Source organism: Cnephaeus nilssonii (genome assembly GCF_951640355.1).
Source record: "Cnephaeus nilssonii genome assembly, chromosome: 5".
NCBI lineage: Eukaryota > Metazoa > Chordata > Mammalia > Chiroptera > Vespertilionidae > Cnephaeus > Cnephaeus nilssonii.
The window spans coordinates 1,645,502-1,668,836 of record NC_137076.1 but is presented as its reverse complement, the minus strand read 5'-3'; positions in this window follow the sequence as shown (position 1 = coordinate 1,668,836).

Here is a 23,335-nt window from a genome sequence, read left to right as displayed (position 1 = left end):
TATAATGGGCCTTCTGCTCTACTTGTGGGACTTCACCACATGTAAAAACAACTTCATACACTCTTCTCTGAACTTGAGAAGCTATATACACTTGTCTTTCAAATGTTGTACTGTTGAATGCTACTTTTCAGTGAATTCTAGTGGGTTTAATCACTGGTTTCTTGTGAACTAACTCTATTTCAAGGATTTCTACAGTGTACAACATCCTTTCTAGACTATACACTTACATTTTGATGGTTTTCCACTTGTTCTCACACAATTCTATGATATTCATTAATATTTTCTCTGAAATACTACTGATTTCTAGATGTGTCTTATAATGGGCCTGCTGGTCTATTTGTGGGACTTCACCAAATGTACAAACAATTTTTTACACTCTTATCTGAACTTGAGAAGCTATATACACTTGTCTTTCAACAGTTTTACTGTTGAATGTTAATTTTCATTGTATTCTAGGGGTTTCAAACACTGGTTTCATGTAAACTAACTCTATTTCCAAGATTTCTGCACTGTACAACAACCTTTCTAGACTAGACACTTACATTTTGATGTCTTTTCCACTTGGTCTCTCACAATTCTGTGATACTCATTAGTATTTGCTCTGAATTACTACTGCTTTCTTGCAGTGTCCTATAATGGGCCTTCTGCTCTACTTGTTGTACTTCTCCACAAGTACAAAAAACATTATACACTCTTCTCTGAGCTTGAGAATCTATATACACTTGTCTTTCAACTGTTTTACAGTTGAATACTATTATTCAGTGAATTCTGGTTGTTTCAAACACTGGTTTCATGTGAACTAACTCTATTTCAAGGATTTCTGCAGTGTACAACATCCCTTCTAGACTAGACACTTACATTTTGATGGTTTTCCACTTGTTTTCACACAATTTTATGATATTCATTAGTATTTGCTCTGAATTACTACTGATTTCTAGCTGTGTCCTATAATGGGCCTTCGGCTCTACTTGTGGGACTTCACCACTTGTAGAATCAACTTTATAGATTCTTATCTGAATTAGAGAAGCTATATACACTTGTCCTTCAACTGTTTTCCTGTTGAATACTACTTTTCAGTGAATTCTGATGGTTTCAAACACTGGTTTCATGTGAACTAACTCTATTTCAAGGATTTCGGCAGTGTACAACATCCTTTCTAGACTAGACACATTTTGATTATTTTCCACTGGTTCTCACACAATTCTATGATATTCATTTTTATTTGCTCGGAATTTCTACTGATTTCTAGCTGTATCCTATAATGGGCCTTCTGCTCTACTTGTAGGACTTTACCACATGTAGAAACAAATTTATACACTCTTCTCTGAACTTGAGAAGCTATATACACTTCTCTTTCCACTGTTTTACAGTTGAATACTACTTTTCAGTGAATTCTGTTGGTTTCAAAAACTGGTTTCATGTGAACTAACTCTATTTCAAGGATTTCTGCAGTGTACAACATCCTTTATAGAAAAGACACTTACATTTTGATGGTTTTCTACTTGTTCTCACACAATTCCATGATATTCATTAATATTTGCTCTGAATTACTACTGATTTCTAGCTGTGTCCTGTAATGGGCCTTCTGCTCTACTTGTGGGACTTCACCACTTGTAGAAACAACTTTATACACTCTTCTCTGAACTTTGGAAGCTATATACACTTGTCTTTCAACTGTTATACAGTTGAATACTACTTTTCAGTGACTTCTGGTGGTTTCAAACACTGGTTTCATGTGAAGTAACTCTATTTCAAGGATTTCTGCAGTGTACAACATCCCTTCTAGACTAGACACCTACATTTTGATGTTATTTCCACCTGGTCTCTCACAATTCTGTGATACTCATTAGTATTTGCTCTGAATTACTACTGCTTTCTTGCAGTGTCCTATAATGGACCTTATGCTCTACTTGTGGGACTTCACCACTTGTAGAAACAACTTTATACATTCTTATCTGAATTAGAGAAGCTATATACACTTGTCCTTCAACTGTTTTCCTGTTGAATACTACTTTTCAGTGAATTCTGATGGTTTCAAACACTGGTTTCATATGAACTAACTCTATTTCAAGGATTTCTGCAGTGTACAAATCCTTTCTAGACTAGACACATTTTGATGGTTTTCCAGTTGTTCTCACACAATTCTATGATATTCATTAGTATTTGCTCTGAAATACTACTGATTTCTAGCTGTGTCCTATTTTGGGCTTTCTACTCTACTTGTTGGACTTCTCCACAAGTACAAACAACATTATACACTCTTCTCTGAGCTTGAGAATCTATATACACTTGTCTTTCAACTGTTTTACAGTTGAATACTATTATTCAGTGAATTCTGGTTTTTCAAACACTGGTTTCATGTGAACTAACTCTATTTCAAGGATTTCTGCAGTGTACAACATACTTTCTAGACTAGACACTTACATTTTATGGTTTTCCAGTTGTTCTCACACAATTCTATGATATTCATTAAAATTTGCTCTGAATTACTACTGCTTTCTTGCAGTGTCCTATAATAGCCCTTCTGCTCTACTTGTGGGACTTCACTACATGTAGAAACAACTTTATACATGTTTCTCTGAATTTGAGAAGCTAAATACACTTGTCTTTCAACTGTTTTACTGTTGTATACTACTTTTCAGTGAATTCTGGTGGTTTCAAACACTGGTTTCATGTGAACTAACTCTATTTCAAGGATTTCTGCAGTGTACAACATCCTTTCTAGACTAGACACTTACATTTTGATGGTTTTCCACTTGTTCTCACACAATTCTATGATATTCATTAGTATTTGCTCTGAAATACTACTGATTTCTAGCTGTGTCCTATAATGGGCCTTCTGCTCCACTTGTGGGACTTCACCACATGTAGAAACAACTTTATACACTCTTCTCTGAACTTGTGAACCTATATACACTTGTTTCCCAACTCTTTTACAGTTGAATACTACTTTTCAGTGAATTCTGGTGGTTTCAGACACTGGTTTCATGTGAACTAACTCTATTTCAAGGATTTCCACAGTGTACAACATCCTTTCTACACTAGACACTTACATTTTGATGGTTTTCTACTTGTTCTCACACAATTCCATGATATTCATTAATATTTGCTCTGAATTACTAGTGATTTCTACCTGTGTCCTATTATGGGCCTACTGCTCTACTTGTGGGACTTCACCACATGTAAAAACAACTTCATACACTCTTCTCTGAAATTGAGAAGCTATATACACTCGTCTCTCAACTGTTGTACTGTTGAATGCTACTTTTCAGTGAATTCTAGTTGGTTGAAACACTCATTTCTTGTTAACTAACTCTATTTCAAGGATTTCCGCAGTGTACAACATCCTTTCTACACTAGACACATTTTGATGGTTTTCCACTTGTTCTCACACAATTCTATGATATTCATTAGTATTTGCTCTCAATTACTGGTAATTTCTAGCTATGTCGTATAATGGGCCTTCTGCTCTACTTGTGGGACTTCTCCACAAGTACAAAAACATTATACACTCTTCTCTGAACTTGAGAAGCTATATAGACTTCTCTTTCAACTGTTTTACAGTTGAAAACTACTTTTCTGTGACTTCTGGTGGTTTTAAACACTGGTTTCATGTGAACTAACTCTATTTCAAGGATTTCTGCAGTGTACAACATCCTTTATGAACTAGACACTTACATTTTGATGGTTTTCCACTTGTTCTCACACAATTCTATGATATTCATTAGTATTTGCTCTGAAATACTACTGATTTCTAGCTGTATCTTATAATGGGCCTTCTGCTCTATATGTGGGACTTCAGCACATGTATAAACAACTTTATACACTCTTCTCTGAACTTGAGAAGCTATATACACTTGTTTCCCAACTCTTTTACAGTTGAATACTACTTTTCAGTGAATTCTGGTGGTTTCAAACACTGGTTTCATGTGAACTAACTCTATTTCAAGGATTTCTGCAGTGTACAACATCCTTTCTACTCTAGACACTTACATTTTGATAGTTTTCTACTTGTTCTCACACAATTCCATGATAATCATTAATATTTGCTCTGAATTACTACTAATTTCTAGCTGTGTCCGATAATGGGCCTTCTGCTCTACTTGTGGGACTTCACCACATGTAAAAACAACTTCATACACTCTTCTCTGAACTTGAGAAGCTATATACACTTGTCTCTCAACTGTTGTACTAGTGAATGCTACTTTTCAGTGAATTTTAGTGGGTTGAAACACTCGTTTCTTGTGAACTAACTCTATTTCAAGGATTTCTGCAGTGTACAACATCCTTTCTAGACTATACACTTACATTTTGATGGTTTTCCACTTCTTCTCTCACAAGTCAATGATATTCATTAGTATTTGCTCTCAATTACTGGTCATTTCTAGCTGTGTCCTATAATGGGCCTTCTGCTCTACTTGTGGTACTTCTCCACATTATACACTCTTCTCTGAACTTGGGAAGCTATACACACTTGTCTTTCAACTCTTTTATAGTAGAATACTACTTTTCAGTGAATTCTGTTGTTTTCAATCACTGGTTTCATGTGAACTAACTCTATTTCAAGGATTTCTGCAGTGTACAACATCCTTTCTAGCCAGACCCTTACATTTTGATGTCTTTTCCACTTGGTCTCTTACAAGTCTGTGATACTCATTAGTATTTCCTCTGAATTAATACTGCCTTTTTAAAAAAATTTCTTTATTGATTAAGGTGTCACATATTTTTCCTCATCCCCCCATTCCCATCCCACACCCCTCCCCATGGATGCCCCAACCCCCTGTTGAACTTAACCATTGGTTAGGCTCATATGCATGCACACAAGACCTTTGGTTGATCTCTCCCCCCTCCCCCCACCCTCCCCTATCCTCTCTCTGAGGCCCGATAGTCCGATCGATGCCTCCTTGTTTCTGTTTCTGTTCTTGTTCATCAGTCTATGTTGTTCATCATTTCCCCTAGATGAGCGAAATCATGTGTCACTAGAGATATACTTATAAGAATTGAATGTGAGACGAGCAATAATAGTTATGCTGACAGGCAAATGAATCAGTCTGTAGTGAGTTTCTTTCTGGACCAATAGTTCTTTTGAGACCCAATATCAATGTCCACCAGTTCCTTATGAGTACATGTCGGCACTGAACCCTCAGCTCTGGATGGTGGACAAATGGTGGTAATGCAGGTCCGACTCCCTCTGGCTTGGTCTCGGCCGGACCCAGGGGCACGGCTTCACCCGGATCCAGGGGCCCACGGCCTCACCCGGACCCGGACCCAGTCTCACCCAGATCCAGGTGCACACGGCCTCGCCCAGACCCAGGATTCAGCTTCACCCGGACCCAGGGGCGCATGGCCTCACCCGGACCCAGGGGCGCGTGGCTTCTCCCGGGCCTGGGACCCAGCCTCACTCGGATCCAGGGGCACACGGCCTCGCCAGGACCCGGGATCTAGCTTCCCCTGGACCCAGGGGCACGTGGCCTCACCCGGACCCAGGGGTGCGTGGCCTCTCCCAGACCCAGGGTCGCGTGGCCTCACCCGGATTCAGGGGCCCACGGCCTCACCCGGATCCAGGGGCACATGGCTTCACCCGGACCCGGGACCCAGCCTCACCCGGATCCAGGGGCACACGGCCTCGCCCAGACCCAGGATTCAGCTTTACCTGGACCCAGGGGCCCATGGCCTCACCCGGACCCAGGGGCGTGTGGCCTCTCCCGGGCATGGGACCCAGCCTCACCCGGATCCAAGGGCACACGGCCTCGCCCGGACCTGGGATCTAGCTTCCTTCGGACCCAGGGACGCGTGGCCTCTCCCCGACCCAGGGTCGCGTGGCCTCACCCAGATTCAGGGGACCACGGCCTCACCCGGACCCGGGACCCAGGCTCACCCAGATCCAGGGGCCCCGGCCTCACCCGGACCCGGGACCCAGGCTCACCCAGATCCAGGGGCCCCCGGCCTCACCCAGACCCGGGATCCAGGCTCACCCGGATCCAGGGGCACACGGCCTCGCCCAGACCCAGGATTTAGCTTCACCTGGACCCAGGGGCACATGGCCTCACCCGGACCCAGGGGCACATGGCCTCATCCGGACCCAGGGTCGCGTGGCCTCACCCGGATCCAGGGGCCCACGGCCTCACCCGTACCCGGGACCCAGCCTCATCCAGATCCAGGGGCACAGGGCCTCGCCCAGACCCAGGATTCAGCTTCACCTGGACCCAGGGGCTCATGGCCTCACCCGAACCCAGGGGCGCGTGGCCTCACCCGGACCCGTGACCCAGCCTCACCCTGACCCAGTTCCCAGCCTCACCCAGACCCAGGGGCGCGCGGCTTCACCCAGATCCGGGACCCAGCGGGGTTTCGTCTTCTTGATCCCAATTCCTGTTGGTCAATTCCCTCTCAGCAATTCCTTCGGCCATTTTCTCAGAGCTCCAGGGCAGCCACCACAGAACTCGTTGGGCGGCGGGCTCGGCGAAGCTCCGGTGTGCCCGGTGCGCGGCGGCGGGCTGGTCCGGGGTGGCTGCGTTGGCCCTTGGGTCTGCAGCGGTGGCCGGTCGCCGAGCGTGCGCACCTGGCCGCTTCCGGGGTGTTGAGATTCTTGAAGGACTCGGGGGTCAGCAAGCGCGGAGTCTCCCACCCCATGTCTCCCAGCGGCTCCTCTGTCCGTGCTCGGCAGCGAGTGGAGCCTTCCCCTCAGCCAGAGACCGCTGGGGGAACTGCGCCGAGCACGTTCCAGGCCGCCATTGTGTCGCCTGAGCCGTAGTTTTTAAAGTGTGGTCTTTGGGTCACCGGCATCAGCTTCATCCCGCGTACCCCTCTCTTTTATTCTAGTTGTAGAGCATCTGCTCAGTCAGCCCTCCGGTGGTTCTGGATGGTGTCTGCTCTGCTCTCCCGTTGTAGTCTCAAAATTGTTGTGGTAGGCAACAATCAGGCTTCTGCCCTATGCCTCCATCTTGGTCCTTCTTTGTATAGTTAAGTCTTGATTGTTGTTGGTGTCACTGGGAGGAATTGTCCTCCAGGCCACTTGGCTGTGCGGACCCTCTGTGTCTATAAAGGAAGAGTTACTGTGCGGGAGACACGCCCATGGGCCGGGTCCTGGTGCAGCAAGGCCTCGGCGCTCACTGAGTCTGCCTCTCGAATGCGTCCCTTATGCGAGTGGTTGAAATCTGGTGTCATCTCACACCGACCACTAGATGCCCTCGTTTCTGGGTCTCCAATGGAGTGTAGGTCAGCTACTGCCTGAGGCCCCTCAGCAGGAATTACAGCATCCCTTATATTCGTGACCTGTTTTGGTGTCTTCCCCTTTTGGCTGCCTCCCTATCGCTCAGCTTCCCCAATCTCCCTAGGTGGTCGCTCTTGATACCCCCCTTTGTGGGCTGAGTGCAAAGTCTTGGTGTTGTTAAGCCTTGATTGCTGTTGGTACACTGGGAGGATGTGACCTCCAGTCCAATTGGCTGTGAGGATCAGCTGTGTCTATGCTGGGAGACAGCCCCATTCAACTAGACTTGCAAAATTGTAAAAGCCTCTGTGTTCAGCTTGGATGGGGCGGAGTTACAGGGCGGAGCCTACAGCCTTGGCTTCCCATCAGCCCCGCCCTATGAGGTTCCTGGGTCTCAGTGTCCCTCTGTACTCCCAGCAAACACCTCTGAGAGAAAAGCGCCCTGGAGTTTCGCACGCTGCCAAACAGTCTAGTCTCTCCCCCAATGAATCTGGATTCCCAGATTCTCGCCCGGAACTGGGTTTCCGTGTAGTCGGAACTGGGGCTCACCGCAGTCTGGCGCTTTTGTCTCCTTCCCACCAGGGCGATTCAGCGGCATGGTCAACAGACCATCCTCTGCGCACAATCCCGTGCGCGCCTCCGGTGCTCTGCCCTTCGCTGCTTCTCTGCATTTCTGCCTTACAGCCCAGTTTTCCCCAGTATGAGCCTGGCTTCCCCGGGTCTTTCCCAGAACTGGGGTTCAGTGCAGTTGGAACTGGGGTTCAGCACGGTCCGGAGCTTTTGTCTCCTTCCCACTAGGGCAATCCAGCGGCACAGGCAACAGTCCCTCCTCTGTGCACATTCCTGTGCGCGGCTCCGGCGCAACTCCTCTGTGCCTCCGCCCACAGCCCAGACTCCCCCAGCATGAGCCCGGCTTCCCAGGGTTTCGCCCGGAACTGGGGTTCAGTGCAGTCGGAGCTGGGGTTTAGCACAATCTGGCGCTTTTATCTCCTTCCCGCTAGAGAACGCCAGCCAGGCCGTCAGCCGCCCCTTCCTCTCCGGCTCCGTCCTCCCCGCAAGCACGCGGGCTCGTGTCTCTGCCCCTGTCTCCATACCTCAGGCTTTTACACCTTCTCAGATTTTCCTTGTGGTTTTCTCTTTCCTTCTAGTTGTGGGCATTTCAGTCAGCCAGCTTTCCTGTGGTTCTGGATGATGTCCATTTTGACTTTTAGTTGTATTTTTGAAATTGTTGTGCCAGGCTGTAGGTTAGGTGTTTAACCTATGCCGCCATCTTGGTTATCTACTACTGCTTTCTTGCAGTGTCCTATAATAGCCCTTCTGCTCTACTTGTGGGACTTCACCACATGTAGAAAAAACTTTATACACCATTCTCTGAACTTGAGAAGCTATATAAACTTGTCTTTCAACTGTTTTACAGTTGAATACTACTTTTCAGTGACTTCTGGTGGTTTCAAACACTGGTTTCATGTGAACTAACTCTATTTCAAGGATTTCTGCAGTGTACAACATCCTTTCTAGACTAGACACTTACATTTTGATGGTTTTCCACTTGTTCTCACACAATTCTATGATATTCATTAGTATTTGCTCTGAATTACTAGTAATTTCTACCTGTGTCCTATAATGGGCCTGCTGCTCTACTTGTGGGATTTCACCACATGTAGAAACAACTTTATACACTCTCTTCTGAACTTGAGAAGCTATATACACTTGTATTTCAACTGTTTTACAGTAGAATGCTACTTTTCAGTGAATTCTGTTGTTTTCAAACACTGGTTTCATGTGAACTAACTCTATTTCAAGGATTTCTGCAGTGTACAACATCCTTTCTAGACTAGACACTTACATTCTCATGGTTTTCCACTTGTTCTCACACAATACATGATATTCATTAATATTTGCTCTGAATTATTACTGATTTCTAGCTGGGTCCTATAATGGGCCTTCTGCTCTACTTGTGAGATTTCACTACATGTAGAAACAACTTTATACAATCTTCTCTAAACTTGAGAAGCTATATACACATGTCTTTCAACAGTTTTACTGTTGAATACTACTTTTCAGTGAATTCTGTTGGTTTCAAACACTGGTTTCATGTGAACTAACTCTATTTCAAGGATTTCTGCAGTGTACAACATCCTTTCTAAACTAGACACTTACATTTTGATGTCTTTTCCACTTGGTCCCTCACAATTCTGTGATTCTCATTAGTGTTTGCTCTCAATTACTACTGCTTTCTTACAGTGTCCTATAACATCACTTCTGCTCTACTTGTGGGACTTCACCACATGTAGAAACAACTTTATACACTCTTCTCTGAACTTGAGAAACTATATACACTTGTCTTTCGACTGTTTTACAGTTGAATACTACTTTTCAGTGAATTCTGTTGGTTTCAAAACTGGTTTCATGTGAACTAACTCTATTTCAAGGATTTCTGCAGTGTACAACATCCTTTCTAGACTAGACACTTACATTTTGATGTCTTTTCCACTTGGTCTTTCACAATTCTGTGATTCTCATTAGTATTTGCTCTCAATTACTACTGCTTTCTTACAGTGTCCTATAACAGCCCTTCTGCTCTACTTGTGGGACTTCACCACATGTAGAAACAACTTTATACACACTTCTCTGAACTTGAGAAGCTATATAAACTTGTCTGTCAATTTTTTTACAGTTGAATTTACTTTTCAGTGACTTCTGGTGGTTTCAAACACTGGTTTCATGTGAACTAACTCTATTTCAAGGATTTCTGCAGTGTACAACATCCTTTCTAGACTAGACACTTACATTTTGATGTCTTTTCCACCTGGTCTCTCACAATTCTGTGATACTCATTAGTATTTGCTCTGAATTACTACTGATTTCTAGCTGTGTCCTATAATGGGCCTTCTGCTCTACTTGTGGGACTTCACCACATGTAGAAACAACTTCATACACTCTTCTCTGAACTTGAGAAGCTATATACACTTGTATTTCAACTGTTTTACAGTAGAATGCTACTTTTCAGTGAATTCTGTTGTTTTCAAACACTGGTTTCATGTGAACTAACTCTATTTCAAGGATTTCTGCAGTGTACAACATCCTTTCTAGACTGGACACTTACATTTTCATGGTTTTCCACTTGTTCTCACACAATACATGATATTCATTAATATTTGCTCTGAATTATTACTGATTTCTAGCTGGGTCCTATAATGGGCCTTCTGCTCTACTTGTGAGATTTCACTACATGTAGAAACAACTTTATACAATCTTCTCTAAACTTGAGAAGCTATATACACATGTCTTTCAACAGTTTTACTGTTGAATACTACTTTTCAGTGAGTTCTGGTGGTTTCAAACACTGGTTTAATGTGAACGAACTCTATTTCAAGGTTTTCTGCAGTGTACAACATCCTTTCTACACTAGACACTTACATTTTGATAGTTTTCCACTTGTTCTCACACAGTTCTATGATATTCATTAGTATTTGCTCTGAATTACTACTGATTTCTAGCTGTGTCCTATAATAGGCCTTCTGCTCTACTTGTAGGACTTCACCACATGTAAAAACAACTTCATACACTCTTCTCTGAACTTGAGAAGCTATATACAGTTGTCTCTCAACTGTTTTACATTGAATGCTACTTTTCAGTGAATTCTAGTGGGTTGAAACACTGGTTTCTTGTGAACTAACTCTCTTTCAAGGATTTCGGCAGTGTACAACATCCTTTATAGACTAGAGACATACATTTTGATGTCTTTTCCACTTGTTCTCTCACAATTCTATGACACTCATTAGTATTTGCTCTGAATTACTGCTGCTTTCTTGCAGTGCCCTATAATAGCCCTTCTGCTCTACTTGTGGGACTTCACCACATGTAGAAACAACTTTATGCACTCTTCTCTGAACTTGAGAAGCTATATACACTTGTCTCTCAACTGTTATACAGTTGAATGCTACTTTTCAGTTAGTTCTAGTGGGTTGAAACACTGGTTTCTTGTGAACTAACGCTATTTCAAGGATTTCCTCAGTGTACAAAATCCTTTCTAGACTAGACACTTACATTCTCATGGTTTTCCACTTGTTCTCACACAATTCCATGATATTCATTAATATTTGCTCTGAATTATTACTGATTTCTAGCTGGGTCCTATAATGGGCCTTCTGCTCTAATTGTGAGATTTCACTACATGTAGAAACAACTTTATACAATCTTCTCTAAACTTGAGAAGCTATATACACTTGTCTTTCAACAGTTTTACTGTTGAATACTACTTTTCAGTGAATTCTGGTGTTTTCAAACACTGGTTTCATGTGAACTAACTCTATTTCAAGGATTTCTGCAGTGTACAACATCCTTTCTAGACTAGACACTTACATTTTGATGTCTTTTCCACTTGGTCCCTCACAATTCTGTGATACTCATTAGTATTTGCTCTCAATTACTACTGCTTTCTTGCAGTGTCCTATAATAGCCCTTCTGCTCTACTTGTGGGACTTCACCACATGTAGAAACAACTGTATACACTCTTCTCTGAATTTGAGAAGCTATATAAACTTGTCTTTCAATTGTTTTACAGTTGAATGCTACTTTTCAGTAAATTCTAGTGGGTTGAAACACTGGTTTCTTGTGAACTAACGCTATTTCAAGGATTTCTGCAGTAAACAACATCCTTTCTAGACTAGACACCTACATTTTGATGGTTTTCCACTTGTTCTCACACAATTCTATGATATTCATTAGTATTTGCTCTGAATTACTACTGCTTTCTTTCAGTGTCCTATAATGGGCCTTCTGCTCTACTTGTGAGACATCACCACTTGTAGAAACAACTTTATACATGTTTCTCTGAATTTGAGAAGCTAAATACACTTGTCTTTCAACTGTTTTACTGTTGTATACTACTTTTCAGTGAATTCTGGTGGTTTCAAACACTGGTTTCATGTGAACTAACTCTATTTCAAGGATTTGTGCAGTGTACAACATCCTTTCTAGACTAGACACTTACATTTTGATGGTTTTCCACTTGTTCTCACACAATTGTATGATATTCATGAGTATTTGCTCTGAATTACTACTGATTTCTAACTGTGTCCTATAATGGGCCTTCTGCTCTACTGGTGGGACTTCACCACATGTAAAAACAACTTCATACACTCTTCTCTCAACTTGAGAAGCTATATACACTTGTCTCTCAACTGTTTTACATTGAATGCTACTTTTCAGTGAATTCTAGTGGGTTGAAACACTGGTTTCTTGTGAACTAACTCTCTTTCAAAGATTTCGGCAGTGTACAACATCCTTTATAGACTAGAGACATACCTTTTGATGTCTTTTCCACTTGTTCTCTCACAATTCTGTGATACTCATTACTATTTGCTCTGAATTACTACTGCTTTCTTGCAGTGTCCTATAATAGCCCTTCTGCTCTACTTGTGGGACTTCACCACATGTAGAAACAACTGTATACACTCTTCTCTGAATTTGAGAAGCTATATAAACTTGTCTTTCAATTCTTTTACAGTTGAATGCTACTTTTCAGTGAATTCTAGTGGGTTGAAACACTGGTTTCTTGTGAACTAACGCTATTTCAAGGATTTCAGCAGTATACAACATCCTTTCTAGACTAGACACTTACATTTTGATGGTTTTCCACTTGTTCTCACACAATTCTATGATATTCATTAGTATTTGCTCTGAATTACTACTGCTTTCTTGCAGTGTCCTATAATGGGCCTTCTGCTCTACTTGTGGGACTTCACCACTTGTACAAACAACTTTATATATTCTTCTCTGAATTTGAGACGCTATATACACTTGTCTTTCAACTGTTTTACTGTTTAATAGTACTTTTCAGTGAAATATGGTGGTTTCAAACACTGGTTTCATGTGAACTAACTCTATTTCAAGGATTTCTGCAGTGTACAACATCCTTTCTAGACTAGACACTTACATTTTGATGGTTTTCCACTTGTTCATAAACATTTCATTGATATTCATTAGTATTTGCTCTGAATTACTACTGCTTTCTTGCAGTGTCCTATAATGGGCCTTCTGCTATACTTGTGGGACTTCACCACTTGTACAAACAACTTTATATATTCTTCTCTGAATTTGAGACGCTATATACACTTGTCTTTCAACTGTTTTACTGTTGAATAGTACTTTTCAGTGAAATATGGTGGTTTCAAACACTGGTTTCATGGGAACGAACTCTATTTAGAGGACTTCTGCAGTGTACAACATACTTTCTAGACTGGACACTTACATTTTCATGGTTTTCCACTTGTTCTCACACAATTCTATGATATTCATTAATATTTGCTCTGAAATACTAGTGATTTCTACCTGTGTCCTATAATGGGTCTTCTGCTCTCCTTGTGGGACTTCACCACATGTAGAAACAACTTCATACACTCTTCTCTGAACTTGAGAAGCTATATACACTTGTCTTTCAAATGTTTTACTGTTGTATACCACTTTTCAGTGAATTCTGGTGGTTTCAAACAGTGTTCTTTTGTGAACTAACTCTATTTCAAGAATTTCTGCAGTGTACAACGTCCTTTCTAGACTAGACACTTACATTTAGATTGTTTTCCACTTGTTCTCACACAATTCTATGATATTCATTTGTATTAGCTCTGAATTACTATTGATTTCTAGCTGTGTCCTATAATGGGCCTTCTGCTCTACTTGTTGGACTTCACCACATGTAAAAACAACTTCATACACTCTTTTCTGAACTTGAGAATCTATATACACTTGTCTCTCAACTGTTTGACATTGAATGCTACTTTTCAGTGAATTCTAGTGGGTTTAAACACTGGTTTTTTTGTGAACTAACTCTATTTCAAAGACTTCTGCTGTGTGCAACATCCTTTCTAGACTGGAGACTTACATTTTGATGTCTTTTCGTCTTGTTCTCTCATAATTCTGTGATACTCATTATTATTTGCTCTGAATTACTACTGCTTTCTTGCAGTTTCCTAAAATAGCCCTTCCTCTCTCCTTGTGGGACTTCACCACATGTAGAAACAACTTCATACACTCTTCTCTGAACTTGAGAAGCTATATACACTTGTCTTTCAACTGTTTTACTGTTGTATACTACTTTTCAGTGAATTCTGGTGGTTTCAAACAGTGTTCTTTTGTGAACTAACTCATTTTCAAGAATTTCTGCAGTGTACAACGTCCTTTCTAGACTAGACACTTACATTTAGATTGTTTTCCACTTGTTCTCACACAATTCTATGATATTCATTTGTATTAGCTCTGAATTACTATTGATTTCTAGCTGTGTCCTATAATGGGCCTTCTGCTCTACTTGTTGGACTTCACCACATGTAAAAACAACTTCATACACTCTTTTCTGAACTTGAGAAGCTATATACACTTGTCTCTCAACTGTTTGACATTGAATGCTCCTTTTCAGTGAATTCTAGTGGGTTTAAACACTGGTTTTTTTGTGAACTAACTCTATTTCAAAGACTTCTGCAGTGTGCAACATCCTTTCTAGACTGGAGACTTACATTTTGATGTCTTTTCGTCTTGTTCTCTCATAATTCTGTGATACTCATTATTATTTGCTCTGAATTACTACTGCTTTCTTGCAGTTTCCTACAATAGCCCTTCCTCTCTCCTTGTGGGACTTCACCACATGTAGAAACAACTTTATACACTCTTCTCTGAACTTGAGAAGATACATACACTTGTCTTTCAACTGTTTTACAGTTGAATACTACTTTTCAGTGAATTCTGGTGGTTTCAAACACTGGATTCATGTGAACTAACTCTATTTAGAGGATTTCTGCACTGTACAACATCCTTTCTAGACTAGACACTTACATTTTGATGGTTTTCCACTTGTTCTCACACCATTCTATGATATTCATTAGTATTTGCTCTGAATTACTACTGATTTCCAGCTGCGTCCTATAATGGGCCGTATGCTCTACTTGTTGGACTTCTCCACAAGTACAAAGAACATTATAAACTCTTCTCTGAGCTGGAGAAGCTATATGCACTTGCCTTTCAACTGTTTTACAGTTGAATACTACTTTTCAGTGACTTCTGGTGGTTTCAAACACTGGATTCATATGAACTAACTCTATTTCAAGGATTTCTGCAGTGTAACATCCTTTCTAGACCAGACACAATTTTGATGGTTTTCCACTTGTTCTCACACAATTCTATAATATTCATTAGTATTTGTAAAAAAGCCTGTTTTACCAATTTGGAATTCACAATAAAAAAGATTGAGACACTGGAAGAGAGAGATCCAACTCGGGAAATTCACAATTTTGTCACTGGGAAATCTTGTTCAAACAAATGAGAACCGAGTGTGACACTGTTTACATTCATTTTTCCCATCAAAAGGAGTTGGTTTTTTCGGGAAAAGGTTTTGGTGAAACACTGAAAAACTCATTTTCTGGGGAAATTCACAATGATAACCTAGGTTAATATCTAGGAAAGTGCTTCAAACACTAGGAATACGTGAATAAAGGGCCTTAATATCTGTAACACATGGTTTTCTGGAAAGGAAATTGTGTTCAAAGAACATAGAACCGAGTTGGATACTGGTTACATTTATTTTTCAGAGACAATGAGTTGTCCATTTTGAAAGAAGCCTGGTTAGGCCATTAATCCGGAAGTGATGACGTCACCAAGGGGGAGGGGCCACGTGGGCAGGCTTAATTGATACCAGGGGATAATGATTTGGCCAGGGGACCAGCTGGGAGTGATGACATCATCGAGATTAGTTCTGGTATTTTGTAAGAGAATTGGGGCTCTGTTCAGGGTTAGGGTTAGGATAAAGTTTCGGGCTAGGTAGGGTTCAGTCTCAGGTTAGGGCTAGGTTTCTGGCTAGGGTTATATGGTTAGGGACAGGGTTATGGTCACGGTGTAGTAACATTGGCTATTCACAATAAATGAGCTTCAATCACTGGACAATTTGGTGTGTAGCACTCAGAACTTACGACTCCAGACTAGGGAAATATTTAGAAATGTGCTTCACACAATAGGAATACATATTCCAATAGACTGAATATCTGAACAGCACAATTTTGTCACTGGGAAATCTCGTCCAAACAGCTGAGAACCGAGTGTGACACTGTTTACATTTATTTTTCCCGTCAAAAGGAGTTGGCGTTTTCCGGAAAAGGTTTTGGTGAAACACTGAAAAACTCATTTTCCTAGAGCTATAGAACAGTATGAAAGTATTGAGAACATTATGAAATAAAAATGTTAGTTAGGCTAGGGTTCCAAGTAATGTTTTAATGTGCCATTAAAAAGCCGGTATGACACCCGTGTTAAAATGAAAAGTCTCATAGCTCAAAACAACAGAGCAGGGGATTGGCAGAGTGTCTCTAGAACTCCTGGAATACGTTTTAGAACCCGAACATCTCTACTGAATTTTGAAATACTGAGAATTTGTATCCAAAGCGCTGTGAAAGGTAGAATAGACTTTCCAGTGGTAATAATGTTGAAAGTGCTGGTATATTTGTAAAAAAGGTTGTTTTACCAAATTAGAATTCACAATGAAAAAGCTTGAGACACTGGAAGAGAGAGACTCCAACTCGGGAAATTCACAATGATAACCTCGGTTAATATCTAAGAAAGTGCTTCAAACACTAGGAATACGTGAAGAAAGGGCTTTAATATCTGTAACACATTGTTTCCTGACAAGGAAATCGTGTTCAAAGAACATAGAAATGAGTTGGATACTGGTTACATTTATTATTCCAGGACAATGAGTTGGCGATTTTGAAAGAAGCCTGGTTAGGCCATTAAACCGGAAGGGATGACGTCACCAAGGGGGAGGGGCCACGTGGGTAGGCTTAATTGATCCCGGTGATAATGATTTGGCCAGGGGACCAACTGGGAGTGATGACATCATTGAGATTAGTTCTGGTATTAGGGATAGAGAATTGGGGCTCCGTTCATGGTTAGGGTTAGGATAAGGTTTTGGGCTAGGTAGGGTTCATGCTCATGTGTGGGCTAGGTTAAGGGTTTGGGTTAGAGGGTTAGGGATAGGGTAAGGTCACAGTGTAGTAATGTTGGCTATTCACAATGAATGAGCTTCAATCACTGGAAAATTTGGTGTGTAGCACTCAGAACTTACGAGTCCAGACTAGGGAAATATTTGGAAATGTGCTTCACACAATAGGAATACATATTCCAATAGACTGAATATCTGAACAGCACAATTTTGTCACTGGGAAATCTTGGTCAAACAGCTGAGAACCGAGTGTGACACTGTTTACTTTTATATTTCCCGTCAAAAAAGTTGGCGTTTTCGGGAAAAGGTTTTGTTGAAACACTGAAAAACTCATTTTCCTATCGCTATAGAACAGTATGAAAGTATTGAGAACAAAATAAAATAAAAATGTTAGTTAGGCTAGGGTTCCCAGTAATGTATTAATGTGCCTTTAAAAAGCCGGTATGACACCCGTGTTAAAATGAAAAGTCTCATAGCTCAAAACAACAGACCAGGGGAATGGCAGAGTGTCTCTAGAAGTCCTGGAATACGTTTTAGAATCCGAACATCTCTAATGAATTTTGAAATACTGAGAATTTGTATCCAAAGCGCTGTGAAAGGTAGGATAGACTTTCAAGTGGTAATAATGTTGAAAGTGCTGGTATATTTGTAAAAAAGTTTGTTTTACCAAATTAGAATTCACAATGAAAAAGCTTGAGACACTGGAATAGAGAGACTCCAACTCGGGAAATTGACAATGATAACCTAGGTTAATATCTAAGAAAGTGCTTCAAACACTAGGAATACGTGAATAAAGGGCCTTAATATCTGTAACACATTGTTTCCTGACAAGGAAATCGTGTTCAAAGAACATAGAACCGAGTTGGATATTGGTTACATTTATTATTCCGGGACAATGAGATGGCGATTTTGAAAGAAGCCTGGTTAGGCCATTAAACCAGAAGTGATGACGTCACCAAGGGGGAGGGGCCACGTGGGCAGGCTTAATTGATCCCAGGTGATAATGATTTGGCCAGGGGACCAGCTGGGAGTGATGACGTCATCAAGATTAGATCTGGTATTAGGGTTAGAAAATTGGGGCTCTGTTGATGGTTAGGGTTAGGATAAGGTTTTGGGCTAGGTAGGGTTCAGGCTCAGGTGTGGGCTTGGTTTAGGGTTTGGGATAGAGGGTTAGGGACAGGGTTAGGGTCACAGTGTAGTAATGTTGGCTATTCACAATGAATGAGCTTCAATCACTGGATAACTTGGTGTGTAGCACTCAGAACTTACGACTCCAGACTAGGGAAATATTTAGAAATGTGCTTCACACAATAGGAATACATATTCCAATAGACTGAATATCTGAACAGCACAATTTTGTCACTCGGAAATCTTGTTCAAACAGCTGAGAACCGAGTGTGACACTGTTTACAATTATTTTTCCCGTCAAAAGGAGTTGGCGTTTTCCGGAAAAGGTTTTGGTAAAACACTGAACAACTCATTTTCCTAGAGCTATAGAATAGTATGAAAGTATTGAGAACACTATGAAATAAAAATGTTAGTTAGGCTAGGGTTCCAAGTAATGTTTTAATGTGCCTTTAAAAAGCCGGTATGACACCCGTGTTAAAATGGAAAGTCTCATAGCTCAAAACAACAGACCAGGGGAATGGCAGAGTGTCTCTAGAACTCCTGGAATACGTTTTAGAACCCGAACATCTCTACTGAATTTTGAAATACTGAGAATTTGTATCCAAAGCGCTGTGAAAGGTAGGATAGACTTTCAAGTGGTAATAATGTTGAAAGTGCTGGTATATTTGTAAAAAAGGTTGTTTTACCAAATTAGAATTCACAATGAAAAAGCTTGAGACACTGGAAGAGAGAGACTCCAACTCGGGAAATTCACAATGATAACCTCGGTTAATATCTAAGAAAGTGCTTCAAACACTAGGAATACGTGAAGAAAGGGCCTTAATATCTGTAACACATTGTTTCCTGACAAGGAAATCGTGTTCAAAGAACATAGAAACGAGTTGGATACTGGTTACATTTATTATTCCGGGACAATGAGTTGGCGATTTTGAAAGAAGCCTGGTTAGGCCATTAAACTGGAAGCGATGACGTCACCAAGGGGGAGGGGCCACGTGGGCAGACTTAATTGATCCCGGTGATAATGATTTGGCCAGGGGACCAGCTGGGAGTGATGACGTCATCAAGATTAGTTCTGGTATTAGGGTTAGAGAATTGGGGCTCTGTTCATGGTTAGGGTTAGGATAAGGTTTTCGGCTAGGTAGGTTTCGGGCTCAGGTGTGGGCTAGGTTTAGGGTTTGGGATAGAGGGTTAGGGAAAGGGTTAAGGTCACAGTGTAGTAATGTTGGCTATTCACAATGACTGAGCTTCAATCACTGGACAATTTGGTGTGTAGCACTCAGAACTTACGATTCCAGACTAGGGAAATATTTAGAAATGTGCTTCACACAATAGGAATACATATTCCAATAGACTGAATATCTGAACAGCACAATTTTGTCACTGGGAAATCTTGATCAAACAGCTGATAACCGAGTGTGTCACTGTTTACCTTTATTTTTCCTGTCAAATGTGTTGGCGTTTTCGGGAAAAGGTTTTGGTGAAACACTGAAAAACTCATTTTCCTAGAGCTAAAGAACAGTATGAAAGTATTGAGAACACTATGAAATAAAAATGTTAGTTAGGCTAGGGTTCCTAAGAAATGTTTTACTGTGCCTTTAAAAAGCCGGTATGACACCCTTGTTAAAATAAAAAGTCTCATAGCTCAAAACAACAGACCAGGGGAATGGCAGAGTGTCTCTAGAACTCCTGGAATATGTTTTAGAACCCGAACATCTCTACTGAATTTTGAAATACGGAGAATTTGTATCCAAATCGCTGTGGAAGGTAGGATAGACTTTCCAGTGGTAATACTGTTGAAAGTGCTGGTATTTCTGTAAAAAAGTTTGTTTTACCAAATTAGTATTCACAATGAAAAAGCTTGAGACACTGGAAGAGAGAGACTCCAACTCGGGAAATTCACAATGATAACCTAGGTTAATATCTAAGAAAGTGCTTCAAACATTTGGAATACGTGAATAAAGGGCCTTAATATCTGTAACACATTGTTTCCTGACAAGGAAATCGTGTTCAAAGAACATGGAACCGATTTGGATACTGGTTAAATTTATTATTCCGGGACAATGAGTTGGCGATTTTGAAAGAAGCCTGGTTAGGCCATTAAACCGGAAGTGATGACGTCAACAAGGGGGAGGGGCCACATGGGCAGGCTTAATTGATCCCAGGTGATAAAGATTTGGGCAGGGGACCAGCTGGGATTGATGACCTCATTGAGATTAGTTCTGGTATTAGGGTTAGAGAATTGGGGCTCTGTTCATGGTTAGGGTTAGGATAAGGTTTTGGGCTAGGTAGGGTTCAGGCACAGGTGTGGGCTAGGTTTAGGGTTTGGGATAGAGGGTTAGGGACAGTGTAAGGGTCACAGTGTAGTAATGTTGGCCATTCACAATGACTGAGCTTCAATCACTGTGCAATTTGGTGTGTAGCACTCAGAACTTACGAGTCCAGACTAGGGAAATATTTAGAAATGTGCTTCACACAATAGGAATACATATTCCAATAGACTGAATATCTGAACAGCACAATTTTGTCATTGGGAAATATTGTTCAAACGGCTGAGAACCGAGTGTGTCACTGTTTACATTTATTTTTCCCGTCAAAAGGAGTTGGCGTTTTTGGGAAAAGGATTTGGTGAAACACTGAAAAACTCATTTCCTAGAGCTATAGAACAGTATGAAAGTATTGAGAACACTATGAAATAAAAATGTTAGTTAGGCTAGGGTTCCAAGTAATGTTTTACTGTGCCTGTAAAAAGCCGGTATGACACCCGTGTTAAAATAAAAAGTCTCATAGCTCAAAACAACAGACCAGGGGAATGGCAGAGTGTCTCTAGAACTCCTGGAATACGTTTTAGAACCCGAACATCTCTATTGAATTTTGAAATACTGAGAATTTGTATCCAAAGCGCTCTGGAATGTAGGATAGAATTTCAAGTGGTAATAACGTTGAAAGTGCTGGTATATTTGTAAAAAAGGTTGTTTTACCAAATTAGAATTCACAATGCAAAAGCTTGAGACACTGGAAGAGAGAGACTCCAACTCGGGAAATTCACAATGATAACCTAGGTTAATATCTAAGAAAGTGCTTGAAACACTAGGAATACGTGGATAAAGGGCCTTAATATCTGTAACACATTGTTTCCTGACAAGGAAATCGTGTTCAAAGAACATAGAATCGAGTTGGATACTGGTTACATTTATTATTACGGGACAATGAGTTGGCAATTTTGAAAGAAGCCTGGTTAGGCCATTAAACCGGAATTGATGACGTCACCAAGGGGGAGGGCCACCTGGGCAGGCTTAATTGATCCCAAGTGATAATGATTTGGCCAGGGAACCAGCTGGGAGTGATGACATCATCGAGATAATTTCTCGTACTGTGGTTAGAGAATTGGGGCTCTGTTCATGGTTAGGGTTAGGATAAGTTTTGGGGCTAGGTAGGGTTCAGGCTCAGGTGTGGGCTAGGTTTAGGGTTTGGTATAGAGGGTTAGGGACAGGGTTAAGGTCACAGTGTAGTAATGTTGGCCATTCACAATGACTGAGCTTCAATCACTGGACATTTTGGTGTGTAGCACTCAGAACTTACGAGTCCGGACTAGGGAAATATTTAGAAATGTGCTTCACACAATAGGAATACATATTCCAATAGACTGAATATCTGAACAGCACAATTTTGTCACTGGGAAATCTCGTTCAAACAGCTGAGTACCGAGTGTGACACTGTTTACATTTATTTTTCCCGTCAACAGGAGTTGGCGTTTTCGGGAAAAGGTTTTGGTGAAACACTGAAAAAGTCATTTTCCTATCGCTATAGAACAGTATGAAAGTATTGAGAACAGTATAAAATAAAAATGTTAGTTAGGCTAGGGTTCCCAGTAATGTATTAATGTGCCTTTAAAAAGCCGGTATGACACCCGTGTTAAAATGAAAAGTCTCATAGCTCAAAACAACAGACCAGGGGAATGGCAGAGTGTCTCTAGAACTCCTGGAATACGTTTTAGAACACGAACATCTCTACTGAATTTTGAAATACTGAGAATTTGTATCCAAAGCGCTGTGGAAGGTAGGATAGAATTTCAAGTGGTAATAATGTTGAAAGTGCTGGTATATTTGTAAAAAAGGTTGTTTTACCAAATTAGAATTCACAATGAAAAAGCTTGAGACTCTGGAAGAGAGAGACTCCAAGTCGGGAAATTCACAATGATAACCTAGGTTAATATCTAAGAAAGTGCTTGAAACACTAGGAATACGTGAATAAAGGGCCTTAATATCTGTAACACATTGTTTCCTGACAAGGAAATCGTGTTCAAAGAAGATAGAATCGAGTTGGATACTGGTTACATTTATTATTCCGGGACAATGAGTTGGCGATTTTGAAAGAAGCCTGGTTAGGCCATTAAACCGGAAGTGATGACGTCACCAAGAGGGAGGGGCCACGTGAGCAGGCTTAATTGATCCCAGGTGATAATGATTTGGCCAGGGGACCAGCTGGGAGTGATGACATCATCGACATTATTTCTGGTATTGTGGTTAGAGAATTGGGGCTCTGTTCATGGTTAGGGTTAGGATAAGGTTTGGGGCTAGGTAGGGATCAGGCTCAGGTGTGGGCTAGGTTTAGGGTTTGGGATAGAGGGTTAGGGACAGGGTTAAGGTCACAGTGTAGTAATGTTGGCTATTCACAATGAATGAGCTTCAATCACTGGACAATTTGGTGTGTAGCACTCAGAACTTACGACTCCAGACTAGGGAAATACTTAGAAATGTGCTTCACACAATAGGAATACATATTCCAATAGACTGAATATCTGAACAGCACAATTTTGTCACTGGGAAATCTTGTTCAAACAGCTGAGAACCGAGTGTGACACTGTTTACATTTATTTTTCCCGTCAAAAGGTGTTGGCGTTTTCGGGAAAAGGTTTTGGTGAAACACTGAAAACTCATTTTCCTAGACCTATAGAACAGTATGAAAGTATTGAGAACACTATGAAATAAAAATGTTAGTTAGGCTAGGGTTCCAAG